The sequence below is a fragment of the Rattus norvegicus genome, chromosome 2, assembly GCF_021556685.1.
Source record: "Rattus norvegicus strain SHRSP/BbbUtx chromosome 2, alternate assembly SHRSP_T2T, whole genome shotgun sequence".
Taxonomy (NCBI): Eukaryota; Metazoa; Chordata; class Mammalia; order Rodentia; family Muridae; genus Rattus; species Rattus norvegicus.
Window position 1 is genome coordinate 179,103,478 of NC_141535.1, and position 23,693 is coordinate 179,127,170.

At 37.1% G+C, this 23,693-nt stretch overlaps 1 long non-coding RNA gene across 1 annotated transcript; it reads right to left on the reverse strand.

Moving 5' to 3' along the window:
* Positions 1–242: 242 nt before the first annotated feature.
* On the reverse strand, positions 243–2,911 carry LOC147996369 (uncharacterized). The gene is made up of 2 exons (XR_015678106.1): positions 2,762–2,911; positions 243–556 (listed from the first exon to the last, which is right to left on the reverse strand). It is a non-coding gene; the product is annotated as an uncharacterized LOC147996369 (long non-coding RNA).
* Positions 2,912–23,693: the final 20,782 nt, after the last annotated feature.

Below are 23,693 nucleotides of genomic sequence, written 5' to 3' on the forward strand. Positions count from 1 at the left end.
AGATAACCACAGTCACAAGGACAATATTCATAGGCTGGGACAAGTGAGTTAGCAGTGATGTTAGAGATGTGACATAGTTATGAAGATGAACAAATGTAGGTAAAAACAGACCCTCAGTATTGCTGTTGCTCATTTAGTTGTGACTGAATGGAGAGCTTAAACACTCTAGAATACAGAGCAAGTGATGCTCAGTTGTCTGTGATGAACAAGTCCTAAACGAGACATCAGCAAAATGGAAAACATTGGTTTGAAGATTTTATTCCCCTGAAACATGCACCTACACCCACAATATCAATGCCTGTGACATTAAATTTCTATAGCAATGGTTGGGCAGAAGAAACATGAGCAGAATTCCTGCTTAGGAGCTCTGTCCATGGCTATGCCCACCTTCTTCAAAGAAAAGCACATTGCTGTGAGGCTAATCTTTGAGGGCATTGCTGTTCTTCTTCTCAATGTACTCCAATGCCATTCTTCCTGTTGTGTCCCAAATCTCATCAAAGGTCATCTTCTTCCCCTTGTCATTCAGTAGTTTGCTTTTAGTACCTTCATCCGTTGCCTGGAAGAGAGATGAATGTTAGTATTGACAGTGTTCAGGGAAGAGTACACGGTTACACCATGAGTGAACAGAATGCAAATGCAGGTGAAAATTGGCCCAGAAATCCCATTTGAGTATAAAATATAGAAATGAGTGTTTGTGATTATCCACAGTAAGCAGATGATATTTCTTTTGAAGTTGGTTCTGGCAACCCTCTTAATCCAGAGCTAGGAGTCTGATTTTCAGACAAAGATAGCACAGGAAGTCTAGTAATGTCCCACATTGGTCCTTATAAAAATGTAGCCTGCATAAATTACATAAATGCCATCTTCCTTGAGGAAGAAAGGAGACAAATGGCCTAGCAAAGGTGAATGGTTTTTACAGTTGCAGATGATGAGAACAGAGAAAAGGAGAAGACATATAAACCTAACTTTCAGTTGTATGTAGCAGTGCTCCCTGAACTCTTTTCAGGTAATTTGTCCCTCATTATTTCTCCTGGAGGCAACTGACTAGTGGAGCCCACTCAAGCTACTTACTGGGAAACATGAGAAAAACATGACTGAATGGTGGATCTTTCTAGGTTGAATATTTCTTATTTACATTTCAAATGTTATTCCCTATCCCCGTTTCCATGCCAACATCCCCTTACCTCCTCCACCTCCCATTCTATATGGATGTTCCCTTCTCAATTCCCCCGCATTACTGCCCTCACCCCAAGATCCCATCCACTGGGGGTTCAGCCTTGGCAGGACCAAGGACTTCCCCTTCCTCTGGTGCTCTTCCTTGACTATTTATTCCTACCTATGCAGTTGGAGACCAGGGTCAGTCCATGTATAGTCTTTGGGTAGTGGCTTCATTCCTGGAAGCTATGGTTGGTTGGTATCGTTGTTCATATGGGGTCTCAAGCCTCTTCAGCTCTTTCAGTCCTTTCTCTGATTCCTTCAATGGGGGTCCCTCTCTCAGTTCAGTGGTTTGCTGCTGACATTCGCCTATGTATTTGCAATATTCTGTCTGTGTCTCTCAGAAGACATCTACATCCTGTTCCTGTCAGCCTGCACTTCTTTGCTTCATCCGCTTTATCTATTTTAGTGACTATTTATGTATGGGCAACATTTGGTGCAGGCTCTGAATGCGTGTTTATTCAGCCTGTTCAGGGAAGGATGTGAGGGGGCTCAATCATAATAATGATGGAATTTAGTGAGTCTGAGAACTCTGCCAGATGCAGATCTTACACTCTCACCCTGAAACACCTTGATTTAGCCTCTCCTTGTACATAACTTAACAATTCAGATGTCAGATTTGGGAGTAGTATTCATGGAGGGACAAAGTAAGAGTAACTTTGCCAAGAATCTTCTTGAAAAAATTCTCTGCCTGTCTCAATATAGCATTCTGATTTTCTGAGTTTCTCATTTATGACAAGTTTAAACTGAGGCTGGAAATACAGTTAAAGCATTAAGAACACTTGTCCTTTTTGCAGGCACATGGGTCTTGTACTTACGGTGGTAAAAAAATGTATTCTAGTGAATAAAGTTAATTCAGTACTTATCCTCCATATTCATCAATCACACACACACACACACACACACACACACACACACACACGAGCACAAAGAGGGAGAAAGAGTGAGAGAGAGACCTATCCTCTCTCTCTCTCTCTCTCTTTCCATCCTGGGTAGACCAGGGAATGCTAACTGTATTAACTGTATTGGAATATGCTTACCATGTGCTCATTCTGCTTGAATTTCCTTCCCTAGATCTGTAGAATAAAGCAACCATCTCAGACTACGTCAAGTCCCCATTCGGGGCTTAGTATTCCTCCATTTCCCAGTAAATCAGTATTATGGAATGCATTCATGGACCTGGCTTTAGGTCTAATGTTCCCAATTGATAGTGGAAATTGCACCTCTTTTACCATAGCAAGTTGAATTTGCTTTATCAAAACCAACCAGCAAACAAAAACACACACACACAAAATATCCCACCAGTCTATCCGCCTGGCAATTAAGGATGTGATATTAACCGTGTTTTAATTTTGTGCCTCTCTGTCATTGGTGAGTAGATATATACCTTGTTTAGAACATGGGCTCTCACAATACATTCCAACTGCATTTTCCTAAATACCAATACCAACATATGACCACCACAGTCACCCTGAAAGCAAAGAGTTTGAACTTTCCCTCTGATCTTTGCAGACTATACATTCCACCATCAGTAAGAAGTACCTACCTTTAGAAAATTTGGAACTTCACTTCTAAATAGCCTTTCTATTTCCTGGGCATCCAGTTTGTCATGCAGAGATTTCTTCACAGAGAACTGTTTAAATATGAGGAACATCTTCATTATCTCCTGCTCAGTTAGGGTCAAATTTTGGTCCATGTTTTACTGTTGGAAGAATGGAAACAAAAATGTTGCAAGGAGGAAGAATTGTTCACCATTCCTAGACCTGTTTTCTAGAAAGGAATAAATTGGAAGGTCAAAGGAACATCAAATTCAAAGAAATGCTATGTTACTGGTGCTGGGGAGAAAGCTTGTTAATCATATGTAAAAAAATGAGATTTTGAAATTCTATAGAAAATAAAAAATTACAGCATTTTGAAACAGAAGGCTTTAACAAACAGTAAAGAAAACAAAATAGCTGTCAAGGTCGACTGGAAAAGCTTCTAGGAGAAGGGATTAAAACAATTCTGTGTCAAGGAAAAAATAAATCATTATGATCCAGCTTGTAGCACCCTGATAGGGAAATTGAAAGATCACTTACCAAACTGTGGAGCCACACAAAGTGTGTGTCAGAGGAGGTGTACACAAATATTTATAGGCAGGCGATTGCTGGAGTCATGACTTTCCTAGGGAAATACTGAGTCATAACTTAATAATCTAGTTGCCCTCCCAATCCTAGTGTTGGGACAGAACTAATATCTCTAAATATCTTTCTCTCTTCTTCTCTCTCTGCTCTACTTTCTATGTTTCTCTTCTGTACTCTCTTATTCTTCTTTCACCCTATGTCCCTATCTTCTTTGCTTGCTATTTTACTCTCCCTTTTCAAATCACTAACCTGAGTGTCAAGCTAGCCAGAGGACTTCCTGATCTGGCTTCAGTAAGAGAAGATGGACATAATTTTTTAGAGATTAGAGGTCACAGGGAAGTGAAAGGCATGATCCTGTTGTGTGGAGCAACGTCACAGAGGCAAGGGTGAGGAGGAATGGAATGAGCAACTGCAGGAAGGAAGACCAGGGAAAAGATATGGGTAGAATGTAAATAGAATAAAAAGAAACAAAATGAGAGAAAATAGACTAGAAATGAAATAGTGTTCTCCAGGAAGATACATACTTGTTCATTGAATAATTTAAATATTTTTGATATCCTTAGACATTAGGAAACTGCAAATTAAAACTATTTTGTTTTCTCATCCTCAATCTTTATATAATGACTATCATGAAGAAGACAAAGGCTGGTAGAATGGGGATAAAATATTTCCTGTTCACTATTAGTAAGAATGTGAAGTAGAATAGTGTCTGTGAAGATTCATGTGGAAAAAACATAGAATTATCATATGGCACAAGTAATCATTAAAAAAGATAGTAGGGGAGGGAAATATCTGTGCTCATGTATCACTTAGATTAACATAGAAAACATTTCCAGGTAACAAAGGCAATCTATAGATTCAATTTGTTCTCCAGAAAAATTCAAACATCATTCTCACAGACCTTGAAAGGACAATTTTCAGCTCCATATAGAAAAACCAAAAGTGCAAAACAGGGAAAACAATAAAATAATTACTGGAAGTCACATCGTTCTTCATTTCAATTTACAGTATATAGCTATAGCAATAAAACCTGTTTGATATTGGTATAAAAACAGACAAGTTGATCAACAGAATGATATCAAAGCCCCAGACATAAATACATATACCTACGGACACCTGGTTTTCTTAATAGGCCAAAACTTCACACTAGAACAAAGGATAACACCTTCAACAAATAATGAAGTTCAAACTGGATGCTTACAGGGAGTAGAGTAAAAATAGAACCATATGTATCACCCGCAACAATGCTGAAGTCCCTGTGGATTAATATAGAGTCCCTCTATATTAAACCAGATACACTGAACGTAATAGAAAAAAAATGACAGTCTTAAATTCATTGGCACAGGTGACTACATCCTGATGAGACCACTGATACCTAAGCACTTAGACCAATAATTAGCAAGGGGGACCTCATAAAACTGAAAAGCTTTTGTATTGAAAAATACACTGTCATTTAGACAAAGGGGCAGTCTACATATACAAGGGGAAAAGCTTTTCACCTACTCCACATCTGCTAAAGGATTAATACCAAATATAGAAAGAAACCAAGAAGCTATATAACAAGAAAACTAATAATCCAAATAACAAGTGGAATACAGACCTAAACAACGAATTTTAAATAGAAGAAACTCAAATGGCTGAGAAATAAAGAAAACTTCAGTATCTGTAGCCATCTGGGAAATGCAAATGAATACTACTTTGAGATTTCATCATCCAACTCTCAGAATGGTTAGGGTCAACAGAACCTGTGAGAAATCATTTGGTGAGGAAATGGAGCAAAGGGGACATTCTTCCCTTACTGGTGAAGGTGCAAATTTTTATAAAGAGTAGATAGAATTCAATATAGCAGTTCTTCAGAACTCCAGTGGGTATCAATATTTCTCAAGGAGCAGGGATATCACTCAGGGCCATGTATCCATAGGATGTTTGGTCTTACAGCACGTATACATGTTCAAAGTGTTCATTGTGGCTGTATTCATAAAACCTAGTACATAAAATAACCTAGATAAAATGAAGATTGGATAAAGAAAATATAGCACATTTATAACATGGAGTATTCATCAGGATAAAAAGACTATATTATGAAGACAAAGAAAAATTAATCGAAGTAGTGAAAAATCGTGCTGAAGCAAATACCCAGAGCCATAATAACAAATCTAGTATGTATTCTTTGAAAAGCTTCAGATCCTACAAAGAGGTACAGGGGATTTTTACGAGAGTGTTTCATTGCCTGCATACATGGAACCTTCTCAATTATATGCTGCTGTTGTAACCACCTCTTTCACTCAAAATGAAAAAGAGGAAATAAGAAAAGAAAATCATAAAAAGGTTTTGATAAAAAAGATTAAAATGAAAACAAAAATGAAAAAATGGTAAAGACCAAGAAGGAGGAGGAGACAGTGGCATTGAAATAATTATTGGTGTTCCTAATTTGATATATTTGGCAAACCTCTGACCAGTTTGGGAAACTCAGTTATGGTCTTCTCCCAAGGGCCTGGCTCAACACTGCCTGGAAATCAACAGAAGTAAAACGGAGATATCTTACAGATACATGTGGGAATGTGATACTGATTTAATAGTGAAACTGGGTTTATTTTACAATTTCCTATCAAAATATACAAGTTTTATAATTTCAGACACACTGCCATGTGGCATCTATTAGGTAGAAGCAGTTCGAATCTTAAATGATTAAGTGTTCACTCAAAAGTTGTTGACTTAAATTGAACAGGTCAACCCACCACTATGAAAACATGGCCATCTGCATACCAGAGAAAAAATTTAACAGCTGCTCCCATTGCCTTATGTAATCTCTAACATTATGCTATAATTCTGAACAGGTTCCTTGGCAATAATAGAACTCAGGTCAGGTATAATACTTTAATTACTGAAGACAAAAATGACCGTATACTATTCATGAAGGGATATTAATTCTGGAGTCTATTGAATACTGCATCTGAAGCATGTAGTATTTCACTAAAACACTGGGCTTATAATGATTGGGCCATTGGGCCTCTAATATAGGGGCTTCTCAAATATGTCAGAGGATAAAATCGCTTAGATTCCTTCGACTGGAAAAATGAATTAGCCGTTTTAAGACTTTTATATTTTACTCTGTCATAAAATTGTGTGGGCAAGATCTGATGTGACACTGGGAGTTATACTCTCAGTAACTAATAGGAGGAGACTTTATCATGGGGGCAATTAATTATTGATATCAAACTCCCACATGCCTCAAACACTGGGACCAGTGCAGAGGAATGGCTGAGAGAGATTCTAGAGTCGCCAGTGGCTTCTCTGTTTCCCAATAAGCTCTAGCTGTATTAATCTTTCTCTGCATCATCCTGCTTAACTCCTCATCATGAACACTGCCCTGATCCTTATCTGCCTATTTTTTTTAAACTTCATCTGATACAGGTCTCTATTCTTCCTTGTAGGAAATGTTGAGCTCAGGTGAATGACACAATTACTCTTTTCACTATGCATTCAGTAGAATAGAAGAAAATTATATATCCCTAAATCCTGGTATTTGAAGTACTTCTTGATTCAAATCCAAATACTGAAAATAAAGCTAATATCCATGTAGGGCTCCAGATTGCCTCAGGTGTGATTTTGAAATTGTCTAATGGTGAAATTTGATTGCTAGTCAGCATAATCAAATTTTCTATGTCACAATGTTTTGAACATCAAGGTAAGGGATCTTAAATTTTCATGTGATTAAGATAAATGATTTCATTATATACTTTAGGTCATTTGAAATATCTTGAAAAAAACCTTAAGTATGTCAATATGGGTGAGAATGATATTCAAATTTTCCATATAAGAACTTTATAATTTCTTACATGTAATTTTCTTTTTCTACAAAAGTCTTGTGAATATAAGAATGTTCCCTTTCTTCCTAGAATACACATGTATATAATTTAATTCTCTGTTGTTAGAATAAGATTTCTGAGTCAGGATACAGTTAAAATCAGTGTAGCTGCAATTATTTTTTCAGGAAAATTCAGAGTGAAACTTCAATGTGCTTTTGCAATCATAGTTTACTAGAGATTTATTGCTGAAATATAACATTATTCAACAATAATTTTGAATAATAGAAAGATATCATTAGTGATTTTTCTGCATTGTGAGATTACATGGGTTCTTATATGCAAAGTAAGAAAACTGCTGTACAAAAGACGCATAATGGAATTCTGTTATCACTTAGCAGGCTTCCTAGAATATTGTCAAAGTTAAAGAAGCTGACCTGTAAAAATATCTTTGGAAACACTTTACATAAATTGCGGATGATCAAATGTGAATGCTTCACTCCTTCTTTAAATGAGGAAAAAGAATACCCTTGGCAGGGAAGGGAGAGGCAAAGATTAAAACAGAGACTGAAGGAACACCCATTCAGAGCCTGCCCCACATGTGGCCCATACATATACAGCCACCCAATTAGACAAGATGGATGAAGCAAAGAAGTGCAGACCGACAGGAGCCGGATGTAGATCGCTCCTGAGAGACACAGCCAGAATACAGCAAATATAGAGGCGAATGCCAGCAGCAAACCACTGAACTGAGAATAGGTCCCCTATTGAAGGAATCAGAGAAAGAACTGGAAGAGCTTGAAGGGGCTCGAGACCCCAAAAGTACAACAATGCCAAGCAACCAGAGCTTCCAGGGACTAAGCCACTACCTAAAGACTATACATGGACTGACCCTGGACTCTGACCCCATAGGTAGCAATGAATATCCTAGTAAGAGCACCAGTGGAAGGGGAAGCCCTGGGTCCTGCTAAGACTGAACCCACAGTGAACTAGTCTATGGGGGGAGGGCGGCAATGGGGGGAGGGTTGGGAGGGGAACACCCATAAGGAAGGGGAGGGGGGAGGGGGATGTTTGCCCGGAAACCGGGAAAGGGAATAACACTCGAAATGTATATAAGAAATACTCAAGTTAATAAAAAAAAAAAAAAAAAGAAGCTGACCTGTAAAAATATCTTTGGAAACACTTTACATAAATTGTGGGAGATACCATAATGAAACCTGTTAATTTTGTACAAGTATTGTATACTATACTAACAAAAAATAAAATTGATTTAAAGAAAAATATATGATAAATTTTGCGTGACATTTTTCTTGGTAAATTTGTTATCCTTCTGAAAAAATGTATTCCTTTTTTGAAACATACTCAATGTATCCTCTGTTCTAAACTTGTCACCCACCTATTATTAATGTTTTTACTTATTTCACAGATTGAATGCAGGATCTCAAGGCTGTATACATGAGAGTTTATCAAGCTTTTCTCCCTACTAATTACAAATTAACCCAGCAGAATGAATTAAATAAAGTTGTAAAGGTCCTAGAGCCACAAGTTTCCAGTTAGCATTGTAATTGACTCTTCATTTAGAGTTATCACAACCCTGTGAAAAAAAACTGCATATCTCAAGCTGATAAAGTTATGCGTAATCTTTTCCCTACAAGCTCAGAAAATAATTTATTCCAGGTCTTTAAAATTATTTATTGTACACACATCTGCTCATATGTAATTACCTTTGCTCTTGGCACAAGGAATGCACTGACATATATTCTAATTTACCTTCTGTCTTTCATTTGTTCTAAAGGTCACTGACCGCCAAACTCTAAATCTCAGCCCTGTTGAATTTCTGCTAGCCAAATTTCAAATACCTAATAGTCACACAAAAACCATAATTTTCATTGTCCAAAATTTCTAAATTGCTTTGTAGAATACCTCTTTTGGGTTTGTCTCCATTGGATAGAATGAAGTGATTTCTGATAGATGGATATTATTATATGCTAGAATTTGACAAGTAGAAATATATTCAGGACTTTGTTCATATGTTCTCAACTATGATGCCGGTAACAGTTCAAGCTTGAGAACCTGTTATTGATATCATATCTAACATAGATTGCTGTGCCTCTATGACCAATCTTAAGAAAATCAATACTGATAATGGCCCTGTATATCCCTCTAACAAGGTCCAATATTTATAACAATGCTCTCATGTTACACAGAAGATGGGAATTCAATGTAACAGTGCAGAATCACTGTACCATTGAAGCTCTAGTCACACAAACAATGAGGATAGAGAGCTGAGACTATAGGACACAGCAACTATGATTATCTAGAGAATTGTATACAACAAGTTTTGAATCTTTAAAGAGTAATGGCTCTTCTCCCCCCCAAAAGAATTGCTATTCGAATAACTCAAAGACATGAGGTCATTGCTAACTACTCTTTGATGTTCTGTTCTTTGTTCACAAGTTTAGAAAAAAATGTTTATGTAAATGTTAAATGTTTTGTTTCTATCATTACAGAAGCTGGACACTTTCTGGTTTTGTTAGCACAAAATGAAAATATGTCTCCATAACTCAGTATATCAGGTTCTGCAAAGTCGCAAAAGCTATCAGTTCAGCAGTATGCAGTGTCATATGTGTTTTTTTTTAATTCTTTTTTTTTCTTTTTTCTTTTTTTTCAGAGCTGGGGACCGAACCCAGGGCCTTGCGTTTGCTAGGCAAGCGCTCTATATATGTGTTTTAATATTTCAGATCACAGGTGTATAGTTTGACAGATGAACTCATGGCTTGTTTCCTGAATGCACGTGTTTGGGGAAGCATCATCATTAGGTGAACAAGATCCAAACATATTGCAGAACAGGATTTACATAGATCCCAGTAGATTTCAGGAAACAGCTTGATTTATTAACCTGGATTAATTTGTTAGCATTGATTAAAGGATGTCAGTTGGCAGAGCTTCTGTCTTGGGCATGTTGGCCCTCACCTCTCTTTTCTCAGATGAAGGATTTAAAAAATTCTCACAACCTTATTTTACTAGGTGCCTGCTCCATTGTGAAAAGTTCACATTGTTGGTCATGAGATGTACAGTATTGATGAATGCATGAGCTCTAGAATATTATATGACCATAAATATGGGTTTTCAAATTTTAAGTTGTAGTCCTAAAATTTTCCTTTGGAAATGCCTTGTGTAATGCTATGAAGGGGGGTGTATATCTCGTGTAATATTCCAATAACCTCTGCCTAGTTTTTGAACTGTTGAAAATTATTTGGTTGGTAGCACAGGGCATTCATATTCCATACTGTGAATGAGTAACCAGGTCATTTCTGATTATGAATTCTGACAAGAGTTTTTGATCTTGGGCATCTGATCAATCCAGTAATTTACCCCTTTGTTTCTTGTTACAATCTACATCATCAAAAACTAAGGTAGATTTTTCTTTCCACATAGAGGCTGTCCATACTGATATCTTTAAAAGATAGAAGACATAGTCTCTGTCCATACTTTTTGTGAAATTTTAGAAATATGACCTAAGCTTTTTTGTGTTCCTATGGGTCACTTTGAATCATAATAAAAGATCAGAGTTGTTGTTCTCACAAAAGATTTAGAAACAAGATATGAAAGGAGAGTGGAAACAGCTAGACGTTGTCTATATTTTTGTTAGACAAGAGATAGACTCATGATTCTTCAGGAATTTTAGAAGAAAAAGGAACTGACTTAGATGCCCACATAATCATGACTACACTACAGTGAAGTGGATGAAGCCAAACCTACCTCCACTACACTCAAGCCAGATGAGCTTCAGGATCATCAGCTATAAAAAGTGAGTCTCAGGACTTTTTTCCAGGAGGTACATGAAATCGACCCACACAACAGACAAAAGTACTAGCAAAGAGAATATGTTTAGAGTTTACCCATAACTCTTTCATTTGGATTTCTTTTGTTTAGGATACAAACACCTTTAATCCTAAACAATAAAGTAATTTTGGTTTGTAGAACGAAGCTGCCATGTTTGAAAATGATGTCTAATTGAGGAGCAAACAAAGTGATGAATCAGAGAAAGATTTGACAGAATGAGTTAGAGATAGGATATGTCCAACGTTCATGAGAATAGAGGGAAGAAAGGTGACTTAAGTGAGCAGTGTAGTGCAGATGGGAGGGAAGGGAGGGGGAGGAGGAAGAGGAATAAGGTGAGGAAGAAAAGGAAGAGCAGGAAGAAAAGGAGGAGGCAGTTTTACTGTGTAAATTTTACAGAGACAGGCTGCAGGTGAAGACAGAACAAGTCAGAGAATGAAAAGGAGCCAGAAGATTAGAACAGATTGCCAGAGTTAGTATGAGGCCAAGCGGAGAAATTCAGTCAGTAGCCCAGAGAAGCCAGTTTGAATATCAATTCTAGATTAAACAAAACAGCAGTTAAGGGTAATCCTCACTGTCAAACAGCAAAGGAATGTGTCCTGGTTACTTTCCTATTGCTGTGACAAACACCATAACCAATTCCACTTAGGAAATAAGATGTTTAATTTGGGTCTCATGGTTGCAGAGGGTTAGAGTTCATGACCATCCTGGTGTGGAGCATGGCAGCAGGTACAGGACTGGAGCAGTAGCCGAGTGCTTGAATTCTTTAAGTAGGTCATGGAGAGAGTGGACTGGGAATGGTTAAGGTTTTTGAAACCTCAAAGCCCACACCCATCTCCATACCTCCTCCAACGAGACCATACCTCCTAATCCTTCCCAAATAGTTTTACCATCCTGGGAACAGGTATTCAAAACAATAAGGCTATGGGATCATTCTCATTTAAATACCACAGAATAAGCAGCCATTTTGAACATGAGTGTTCAACTCCCCTCACAGTGTATAAAATAAAATATCACTGATGGGATTACAGGAAACTTACAAGAAAACAGTTAATGTGGGAAGTTCTTCTTTAACCTTGTTTTCCTCAGTAACAGAGCAGGCTGACAAAACATTAGCAAACTACAGAAGGTAAAGGAAAAATCCAGAAAGATTGACTAGCATGGTAATACTTCACCCAACAGAACTGCTGCTTTCTATTCTACTTCTGTGCATCCTGTTCCATGGCCATTGAGCTATAGCTCACTTATGTCAGGCAAGCATTCTACCACTGAGCTATGCGCCCACCATGGCTACTTGTTCTACATGTCCTTCTTTTTTTTCTTCTTTATTGACTTGAGTATTTATTACTTATATTTCAATTGTTATTCCCCTTTCCAGTTTCTGGGCCAACATCTCCCTAACCCCTCAAACTCCCCTTTTCTATGGGTGTTCTCCTCCCCATCGCCCCCATTACCAACTTTCCCCAAACAATCACATTCACTGAGGGTTCAATTTTGGCAGGACCAAAGGCTTCCCCTTACACTGGTGCTCTAACTAGGCTATCCATTGCTACGTATGCAGTTGGAGTCCAGGGTCAGTCCATGTATAGTCTTTGGGTAGTGGCTTACCCTGGACACTATGGTGTGTTGGCATTATTGTTCATATGGGGTCTCAAGCCCCTTCAAACTCTTTCTGTCCTTTCTAAGATTCCTTCAATGGGGGTCCCGTTCTCAGTTCAATGGTTTAATGATGGCATTCGCCTATCTCTTTGCATTATTCTGGCTGTGTCTCTCAGGAGAGGTCTACATCCAGTTCCTCTCGGCCTGCACTTCTTTGCTTCATCCATCTTATATAGTTTGGTGGCTGTATATGTATGGGCCACATGTGGGGCAGACTCTGAATGGGTGTTCCTCCTGCCTCTGTTCTAAACTTTGCCTCCTTATTCCCTCCCAATGGTATTCTTGTTCCCCTTTTAAAGAAGCAGTGAAGCATTCACATTTGGATTTCATAAATAGTTTCATATCTCAGGTATTGAAGGCTGACAAGCCCAGAGTTCTGAAAAGAGACTATTAATTCCTAACAGTTGTATAAAATGACTGTACACAAGGCTGGCTAGATATGGGGGTTACACTGTTCACATTTATACAACACCTTAGATGTGTAGGGGATCATGAATTTTCTTAATCAGGTGGCCCTTAAGAAGCAGACATGCTTTCATGTATCCATTTCTCCTTTTGCAGATTGAGCAGAATAAGATTGTCAATTTCCTCCACGGCTGGTAATCTTACTCCCTGTTGTTGTTCTGGGAACAAAAAAAGATGCTATCCAACTTTCTTCTCTCTGCTCTAGGTCTCCCAGATTGCAGGTAAATTTTTGGTACTCTTAACAGAACTACTTTTGTTGAGCAACAACTAGCCTTGAGTTGAATGAGAGGCTTGCTCCCTGAGCCTTTTTATATTTATTTTTTATTTTTTTTTGTCTAGAGGATGCTGCAGCCTTGCTCTTTTTGGCTCTCTTTAGAGTCATCAAATCCCTAGTCAAATGGGCATCCTGCAGATCCCTGTTAACCTCTTCAAATTAGTATTGTCTTATTTAGACTTTTATTGCTGCAAAGAAAGACCATGAAGTTGGCAACTCCTATAAAAGGAAGCATTGTATAAGGCTTGCTTGCAGCTTTGGAGTGTAAGTCCATTATCATCATGGTAGGGAACTTATAGGTAGGCATAGTACTGGAAAAATAGCTGTGAGTTCTACATCAGGATCCCAGGTAAAATGAAGAGGGAATACCACTTACCATGGCTTGTGCTCAAAGAGACATACTTTCTTCCACAAACCCACAACTCCTAATGCATCTCAAGTAATGTTACTCCCTGATGACTAAGCATTAAATTATATAAGCTTATTGGGAGCATTATTTTTCAAACCACTACATGTACTGTGGGATTTGTCTGATTCCTAAAGATATAAACATATAATAAAGCTAACCCTTTTTTAGAGCTTGTTGTTTATTTCAATTAGATGCTACCTTAATTCCCACTTTCATTGTTCTGACAAAATACTTGAGTAGGAATTTAAGAAAGGATTTGTTTTTGTTTACAATTCCAGTGAACCACCAATTATGTCAAAGAATCCACGGTGTCAGTATCATGAGGCATTTGGTCAATTTGTTTCCAATCAGAAAGTAGAGATGAAAACAATGCTAGTAATCAGATAGATTTTCTTTTAAACAAGACCTTTATCCTAGCACAAGGATAGGTTGCACTATTTAGGGTGAGTCTGTCCATATCAGTTTACCAAGTCAAGATTACAGCTTATATCTTCAATGATTCTAATTCAATTAACTTAAGAGAGAGAAAGAGGAGAAAAAATAGTCATCATATATATCTTATGGAACTATTTAGAATAGTGTTTATATAACAAATGACAGCTGATATGATTTTATGTTTTAATATTCTCCAGATTTTATCATCAAAATTATCAGTACATGGATCACATTTATAAATTATAAATGGTAATCCCTCTAGAGTCACAAGTCTACTTGTATAGAAACATATCAGTTCATAAATTAATTAATGTATAGCAAATGTTCAGTGAACAAATTCTCTTGAGTTAAATGGACTTTAGCTTGCTAATTCCTTTTGTAGAATATTTTTGCTTTTTAAACTTTGTATATATGTTTATGAATGTATGCATGTGATTGCAGGTGCTCTACAGGATAGAGGCATCTGAACTTCCCTAGATCTGGAGTTACAAATGTTATGGATGCTAGGAAACATAGTTGGTGTCTTGAACTCTGACATTTTCCTCTTAATCATGCGGCCATTTCACCACCTGCTTGAGTTTGATACTGCTTAAATACTGGGTGGGCATATACATTGTCTGATGTACATAATTATAGTTTGGAAAAGAGAAGATACTCAAGCTATTCACTGAGTGTGCCCTTTAGACAACTATTTTAATGGGAATTCATGTAATTAGTATTGCAAAAAATGCATGTTCAAGGAATCCATTGCAGAAACTTTCACATTGTGAGTGGTAATACTGAAGCCTGGTTGAGAAGTAAGGCAGTGAGTTGGGATTGGTCCTCACCCATGTGGCCTGGTTCTGCTTTGCAATTGTGAAGCTTATATTCCATTGAATCTAGGCTTTGGATCTGAAGCTGTGGATTAATTCTACACCTCACTCTTTTCAGGATCTTGCCTATCTCTTTCTCCTCTTACAATTCAGGAACATATTCTAAAGAGATATATGGGCTGAAATCCTCAGCAATCTCTTCTGCTTTTTTTTTATACCTGAGCCTTAGTGTCATGGACACAAGTGATCAAAGGAGAGACTACCAATATCTAGTATGTTACACACTCTAAATTTGTCACACAGACAGTGCAACTTCCCCTTGGAGGAAGTATCTTTCTCAAGTTTATCGAAACGTCTAAGAATTTCAAAGTATCGTACATGTAAACTTAAGATCAAGTAAAAGGAAGCATGCTCAGAATCACAGCCAATGCTTAGAATGTGGATCCTGTTACATGAATCACTTGTGCACTCTGAGTCACAAGGTGTTCATATTTATGTTTCAAAAATTGTATGTTGCACCAATGTTAAATACATGTACTGAAATTTTGCTCATATAATGAACACCATCTCAGTTAATGGTACTATGAAGTACCCAATGATCTATTAGCTATACAAGTGACTCCAGAGAGGTAGTATTGCTTACATGTATGTCTATAGGGAGGCTTTAATGATTCCTCATAGTGGATTAAATTAAAGCAGGGATTTTGAAAGATTCGTAAGGAAAAATGTGGGAGGCTGAGACCAGAGGTATCTGCTGGTCTCTTCTATTGTTTGCTAGAGAAAGAGGGGGCCTTGAGAATCCAAGGCTTTATGGGCTGTATGATTTGAATGATGGCCTGTATTACTGATCATATTTGGAAGACACATTGCAAGGACCAACAATTCTCCTTTATAGGAACAGACAATAGTTGAACAGAAATTAAACCCAAGCCAAGGGCTACTTGGTATAGCTTTGGAACAAATTTGCTCAATTTCATATCTCATTATGAAGTTTCACACCTTTGAGTGTTTTGTAGATTTTCTACAGTTTTATTGGCCTTAATTAAGTTTGTACTAGGAGTGTATGAAAGGGTTATACTAAGATTCAAGTCTCTAGGAATTACCCAGGATTCTATCATCAGATCAGAAATGCTGAGACATCCATTCAAATATACTGGGTAATCTTATATAGTGGATACTCTTTCTGGGCCCTGTGGTTAGTCTGGATAAGGGTATATCTATTTTGTTGATTTTTTTCAAAGAGCCAGTTCCCAATTTTGTTGATTGTTTGAATAGTTATTTTAGTTTTTACTTGGGTGATTTCAGCCCTGAGTTTGATTCTTTCCTGCCATCTACTATTCTTCGGTGTATCTTTTGTTCTAGAGTTTTCAGGTACGTTGTCACGCTGCTAATCTATGCTCTCTACATTTGTTAGGAGGCACTCAGAGCTATGTGTTTTCCTCTTTTCACTGCTTTCATTGTGTCCCATAAGATTTGGTATGTTATACCTTCATTTTCTTTAAATGCTAAAGAGTTTTTAAGTTCTTTCTATATTTCTGTCTTGACCAATTTATCATCGAGTAGAGCATAGTACAGCTCCCATTGACTATTATGTGACTGGAGGAATTTATTTCTGGTAGCATCTATTTGGAGTTATGTAGGCTTCTTGTTTGTTCATGGGCATATTTTTCTTTATCTGAGGGAAACTTTCTTCTATAATTTCCTTGAAGATATTACTGACACTTTAAGTTGGAAATCTTAGCTCCCTCCTGTAACTATTATCCTTAGGTTTGGTCTTCTCATTGTGTCTTGGATTTCTTGGATGCTTTGGATTAGGAAGCTTTTGCATTTTGCCTGGGGTATTTCTCTTGTTTTGTTGTTATTGAAGACCAGCATTAGTCTGTGGTGATCTGATAGGATTCGTGGGATTATTTTAGTCTTCTTATATCAATTATATGGTCAATTTTGGAGAAGTGATGAGAAGAAGGTATATTCATTTGTTTTAAGATGAATTGTTCTATAGATATCTACTAAATACATTTGGTTTATAACTTAGTTTCACTGTGCCTATGTTTAGTTTCCATCTGCATGACCTTTGCATTGGTAAGACTGGGTGGTTGAAGTCTCCCACAATTATTGTATGAGATGCAATATGTGCTTTAAACTTTAGTAAAGTTTCTCTTGTGAATGTGTGTGCCTTTGCATTTGGAGCATAGATAGGAAGTGTCCTCCCATATCTTTTTTTATAACCTCTGGTTGAAAATCGATTTTATCAGGAATTACTATGACTACTCTATCATGTTTTTGGGGACCATTTGCTCGGAAAATTCTTTCCAGCTTTTAACTCTGAGATAGTATCTGTCACTGAGGTGCATTTTTTTTTATGCAGCAAAACGGTGGGTCCTGTTTATGTATCCAGTCTGTTCTTTATACATTTTTATTTGGGAAATGAGTTCATTGATATTAATATATAATAAAGAATAGTGATTGTTGCTTCCTATTATTTTTTGTTAGAGGTAGAACTTTGTTATTGTGGCTATCTGCTTTTATTTTTCATACAAGAAGATTACTTTTTTGCATTTTCCAGGGAATAATTTTTCTACTTTTGTTGGAGTTTTCCATCTATTATCTGTTGTATGGCTAGATTTGTGAAAAGATATTGTGTAAGTTGGGTTTTGTCATGGAATATCTTGCTTTCTCAATCTATGGTAATTGAGAGATTTGCTGGTTATAGTAGCTAGGGCTGGCAAATGTGTTCTCTTAGGATTTGTATGACATCTTCCCAGGATGTTTTAGCTTATGTAACATCTGTTGATTAGTATGGTATAAATCTGATAGCTCTGCCTTTATATGTTACTTAACAGTTTTCCCTTACTGCTTTTAATATTCTTTCTTTGTTTTGTGCATTTCGTGTTTTGACTATTATATGATGGGAGGAGTTTCTTTTCTGGTCCAATCTATTTGGAGTTCTGTAGGCTTCTTGTATGTTTGTGGGCATCTCTCTTTAAGTTAGGGAAGTTTTCTTCTATGATTTTGTTGAAGATATTTACTGGTCCTTTAAGTTGGGAGTCTTCACTCTCTTCTATACCTATTATCCTTAGTTTTGATCTACTCATTTTATCCTGGATTTCCTGTATGTTTTGGGGCAGTAGCTTTTTCCATTTTACATTATCTTTGACAAATGTGTCGATGATTCTATGGAATCTTCTGCTTTTGAGATTCTCTCTTCTATCTCTTGCATTCTGTTGTTGATATTTATATCTAGGGCCCCTTGTCTCCTCCTTTGGTTTTCTATATCCAGGGTTGTCTCCCTTTGTGCTTTCTTTATTGCTTCTATTTCCAATTTTGATTCCTTTACCTGTTTGAGTGTGTTTTCCTGTAATTATTTCAGGGATTTTTGGGATTCCACTCTATAGGCTTCTCCTTGTTTATTTATGTTTTCCTGCATTTCTCTAAGGGAGTTCTTTATGTCTTTCTTGAAGTACTCCATCATCATGATCAAATGTGATTTAAAAATCAAGATCTTGCATTTCTGGTGTGTTTGGATATTCAGTGTTTGCTTTGGTGGGAGAATTGGGCTGCTATGATGACATGTAGTCTTGGCTTCTGTTTCTTGGGTTCCTGCATTTGTCTCTTGCCATCAGGTTCTCTCTGGTGTTACCCTTTTCTGCTATTTATGAAAGTGGCTAGACCGTTCTATAGGCTTGTGTGTCAGGAGTGTTGTAGACCTGTTTTCCTGTTTTCTTTCAACCAGTTATGGGAAAAGAGTATTCGGCTTCCAGGCGTGTAGTCTTTCTTGTCTACTGGTCTTCCCTGGCCCAACAGGAAACGGTACAGGGCATCAGTGAACAGGAAGATATTGTACTCAAGGGGCAGGACCCTTGCGATCCAGAGATCCAGATATTGCCCTGATCTGAAGGGACCCAGTCAACAGCTCCCTGCACCCAAATCCCCTGTGAGGGAGAGCTAAACCTTGAGAAGGGCAGACACGCCTGGGAAGCCAGAAGAGGCTACACTCTGCCCACATTTCTGACTCTAGAGGAAAACACCTAACACCATCTGGGACCCCTGTACACAGGTGCCTGAAAAAAGGCAGGGCAGGCCCTTCTGGTTGCTGCCCTCACAGAGAGGTGATACACAGCCCCCTAGGAGCGACTTCAGTTCTGAGTCCAGAGGTAAGACCAACTTTTCTTCTCCAAGTGACCTGCCTGATAGACTCGGGACACAGGACCACAGGGACATCTGGACTTTTCTTTCTTTAAAAGTTTTATTCTACGGTTTTGTTGAATATGTTTTCTGGCCCTTTGAATGGTAAGTATTCATCCTCTTTTAATTCTATTATTCTTAAATTTAATGTTATAATTGTGTTCCTAATTTCTTAGGTATTTTCCATTGGGAAATTTTTAATCTTTGCATCTTGATATCTTGTATACTATCTTTTATGCCTGAGAGTCTCTCTTCAGTCTATTGGAATTTGTTGGTAATATTTGCATCTGTAGCACCTGATATCTTCTTTTTCTAGCTTTTCCATTTCCAAGGTTGTCATACCTTAGTGATTTCTTTATTGTTTATATTTCTAGTTTTAGATATTGGACCATTTTGTTCAGTTCTGTTCAACTTTTTTTGTATTTTCCGGTATTTCTATAAGGGAGTTTTTTATATCTGCACTTGATCTTAGCCAAAAGGCCGAGAAGCGATGAATTTTTTATATCTGTGTAAAATGTCTCTCATCGTCATGAAATGGGATTTTTTTTTTGGATTTAGTCTTCCTCTTCAGGTGTGTTAGGATATCTTGGGCTTGCTATGGTAGAAGAACTTGGTTCTAATGGTGTCAATTTATACTGGTGTCTGTTGCTTATACTCTTGTGCTTGCTTTTTGCCATCTGGTTATCTATGATGCCAACTTACCTAGGTTTCTTAGAGTGGAGCAGGTCTGGCAGGCAACTAGAACTGTGTGACCTGCGTTAAAGATGGCCTCCTGTGCATAACAATAATAACAATAACAACAATAACAGCAAAACCTGGTAATGCTCTGGGACACAGATTGGCACGCTTCTTATCTCTCTGGTTCATGAAGAGTTAATAAACTCCAAGCCTCTTGTCTGGTCAATCAGAATTTCTTGAGCCAGAGGAAACAGATTTTACTAACTAATTTTTCTCTAATACACTTTTGCTAACAGCATGAGTTAATCCCCAGATTCCAGAGGCCATTGACTACTGAGTAGCGAAGATTTTGGAAGGGTAAATATTACTGAAACTAAGCAATTTTGCTCTCATAACATCTAGCTTTTCTTCTGCAATCACTGATGTTACCTATTAGTTGCCTGTCTCATTTTCCTGTCTGCAGAGCCTGCCCTAACCAAAAGACGTTTTTTATAGTTCTGCTACTTGGCATTTTCTAATATAATAGAGAGAGTCTTGTGATTAGTTAAGGCTATTTTATTATATGTCTTATGACAGGAGTTTTCTTAACTCATGTATTAAAAACTTACATTGTCTTAGAATGTACAGGAAAATGATTATTTGTAGCTTTTAAAATAAGGACAGTATGTTTAGCAACATTACATTTCAGCAGTTCTCCAGTGATTCATGATTGTAGAAATAGAGTAATGTTTCACTGTGAGTTATCTGAGATAAATAATCACAGATATATTAGTTCCATTTATTCTCTGATTTAATAAAATGTATTCCAATAACTTAGAGTATTAAATTATAAGTATACGTGTTCTGGAAAGAAAGGGACATTCTCATAATCATAAGTACTTTGTAGTTAATGAGGCTTATTTCATAAAAGTATTTAAGAAGTTCATGTTTAAATAATTGAAATATCAAGTATTTCTGAAAAAAGTCTTTTATTTTTGCCATCCTACATCATTCAGAACATTCCAAATTATCTATATTTTAAAAGAAAATACATTGTAAGTTCATTTCTCTTAATTACTACAAATTATCACATATATCTATATTATAACGTTCTAGACAGAAAATTTGATTATACTCTTGGTCAATCCCTGAGGAACTTGATATTTCAAGGGGTCCTCTAGTCTTCTGCCACTTTTTCTTTGTCGAGAAAAACAGGTAAGCTACCCTTTTCCTACACATCTTTCCTGTGCACTGAGCCCCCTAGGCAAAGACAAATTGCATTGAGCAGCCTCTTATCCCAAGGGGACCTCTAATCTCCTGCTATGTCTCTCCCAGACAGAGACTCCTAACTGCCAGAACTGAGACTCCTAAATCAAACAGTTCGCTTCCCTTTCCCCAAACTTTCCTGCTTGTTGAGCCCTGTGGGCCAATGCAAGCTGTGCTAGGCAGCCTGCTATCACAGGTGTACCCCCATTCTCCTGCCACCTCTTCTCTACCTCCATCAGACTCAGGAACCATTATTATAAGCTTTCCTTCCCTCATTCATCTTCCTGCTCAATGAACCCCCAACCCCAGGAGCCAGCCCAGATACCCTGTGCACCTTGAATGGACAAGAATTTCCTGAATCCTACAAAAATGCATGTCCCAAAACACACAGTCCAAAGGTACTTATAAGAGGCCTACCACATGAGGCTATCAGGATTTACTCCTTTCACAATATGTACTACAAGCAGAATGTCCTGGAAATAAAACCATCCAGATGCAAAAGATTCCGAAAGAACATAATCAACAAAAGCCAGGGCAAAATGACTTCTCTAATGCCACATCTACAGCTACACAACTACAGAGTTCCCTGAGTATCCTAACACAATCAAAGTGCTAGAAAAATGATCTTAAATCCAGGCATATAAAGATTATAGAGCCCTGTAATGAGGAAATGAATAAGTCCCTTAAAGATATATAGAAAAATGCAATCAATTTAAAGAGGAAAATAGCTATACCTTAAAGACATACAGGAAAATAGAATTAAACTAAATGAAGGGAATAAATAAAGCTGTACCAATTTTAACAGTGAAAATAGAAGCAATAAAGAAAATACACACAGGAATTTCTGGAGATGGAAAACACAGGAAAAAGAATAGGATTAAAAGAAGCAAGCAAAACACAAGAAACAAATAATTCCATTCGAGAAAATAAGGAAAGCATTTGCAGCAATGTGTGTGTGTGTGTGTGTGTGTGTGTGTGTGTGTGTGTGCATTTTTGTTCATGTGCGAGGTTTAGGTTTAGGCTTAGGAGTAGGGTTAGGGTTAAGTTTAGGGTGTGTGTTTGTCTGTGTGTGTGTGTGTGGCTATCTGTGTGCACACACACAGAGAGATGGAGAGAGAGAGAGAGAGAGAGAGAGACAGAGACAGAGACAGAGACAGAGACAGAGAGACAGAGAGACCAAAAACATTAAAATAAAATTAAATAATAAACATTGGTCAATAAGTGGACTCAATTCTCTAATTAAAACTACATGGGTTGACAGAAGAAATGCAATAACAGGATCCATGATTCTGCTGAATACAAGAAACACACCTCAGTAATACAGATAAACATTACAGCTGAGTAAAGGGATGGAAAAATATTTTTGAAGCAAAACATGACAAAAGGAACAAGGTGGGGTAACCATTCTTATATCTAATAAAACAATCATTCAAACAAACATTCATGAAGAGACATGGAAGTATACTTCATAGTCATGAACAGAATTATCTACCAATATGATATCTCAAACCTCAACATCTATGTACTGAGACAAGTGCACCTACACCTTTGTAAAATAAAGATTGCTAAAATTTGCATCACACATTGGAACTTACTCATATATGGTGGTAGACTTTAAAGCACCCTTCTTACCAATGTGCATGACATAAAGAGAAAAGGAAACAGAAAAATAATGAAAATAAAAGGCATGGTGAATCAAATGGACCTAACAGATATCCATAGAATATTTCCCCCAAAACATAAAAGATTTTGTCGTTCAGCATCTCATGGTTCTTTCTCAAAAATTCAACATATATTGACCAAAAGGCAAGCATCAGAGGATTTAAGAAAACTGAAAAAACACAATGTATCCTATCAGCCTTCCAGGGAATTTTTTGTACTTCAACAACTACAGAAACACTGGAAGCCTACACATTCATAGAACTTGAACAGCTCTCTAATCAATGAGCTTAGAGTAAGGCAATAAATAAAGTAATTAAAGACTCTCTAGTACTTAATGAAAATGAAGGCACATCATACTCAAACATATGAGAAACAATAAAAGCAGCGCTACAAGAACATTCAAAGGACTAAGTGCCTTCATAAAGAAATTAGAAAATTTTCACATCAGCACTTTAAAAGGACACCTGAAAGCTGTACAAGGGAAAGAATCAAGAAAACAAAGGAGGATTATAAGGCATAAAATAATCAATATCATTGATGAAATCAATCAGTTAGAAACAAAGAAAACAATACAAAGAATTAACAAAACCATGAACTGGTTCTTTGAGAAAATCAACAAGATAGATAAATCACTAGCCAAACCAAACTACCTGGAAGACAGAGACAGTATCCAAATAAGCAAAATCAGAAATTAAAAAGAAGACAAAGCAACAGAAACTGAATAAATACATTTGGTCTTACTTCAAAAGCTTGTATTCTACAAAATTGAAAAATCTTTATGAAATGGACAATTTTCTAGACAGACACCACTCACCAAAGTTAATTTGTGATAACATAAACTAGTTAAACGTTCCTATAACTGCTATGAGTTTCATATTCAAG